Source organism: Limulus polyphemus, unplaced genomic scaffold (assembly GCF_000517525.1).
Source record: "Limulus polyphemus unplaced genomic scaffold, Limulus_polyphemus-2.1.2 Scaffold1729, whole genome shotgun sequence".
Lineage (NCBI taxonomy): Eukaryota > Metazoa > Arthropoda > Merostomata > Xiphosura > Limulidae > Limulus > Limulus polyphemus.
In genome coordinates this window covers 58048-58882 of record NW_013667339.1, presented here as the reverse complement: position 1 = coordinate 58882, position 835 = coordinate 58048, and positions in this window count along the sequence as shown.

Here is an 835-nt window from a genome sequence, read left to right as displayed (position 1 = left end):
TGGGGGTGGGGCTACTTTATAATGAGAAAATTTCCAGACCCTGATAAAAGAAACTTAGCAAACTGATTTAATGAAATATGATATAATTTAAGAAAGCCAACATTGTTTCGCTAAAGTGAAATCTCGCTTTATTAATCTGTTAACATTTTGCTGATGTTACTTATTAACTGGACGATGACAGAAACTTAGCTGAGAAGATCACATCGAGAATAGTTGAGGAAAGCCTTGTTAATTGGATTGTAGGGTGCTGAATGAGAGAAAATAAAATATTAATATCAAAGGGATCATGTGAAACTGGGCCGCCATTTCCAGTGGAATGCCTCAGGAACGAATTGTTGTGCCTTTGTGTTTTCTAATGTGTATCCAATATCTTGTTAAGAGCATAATTAGTAAATTAGTATAGTTTGATGATGGCTAAGCTCTGAATGATGTTGAGATACTACAGAATAAATTGGATCAATATTTCGCGAATGACCTTTAATTATACTAAGTGTAAAATAATGCATCTTTATTTCATGATTTCTATCAATACAATAAAGATTTCTGATTTCTTTATGCCGTATTCTGAAGACAATAGGGCGAGAAGACACAAGAATAAGATTTAGAAAAAACAGATTAGTCTCTAGTTAAGACAGTTTTATTTTTCTAACAGCGTGATCGGCTTCTGCAATGAGTTGCTGTTGACAGTAGTGGGGACTTGTACATTACAAGAGTTTAATAGAAGAATCTATGATGCCCTGAAAAAATTAAGGATTAGCTTAAATTCTTACTTCTTTCACTGGTGATTATGCAAAGACAGCCTTGAAAGATAATTATTTCTTGTTCTTCATATGTT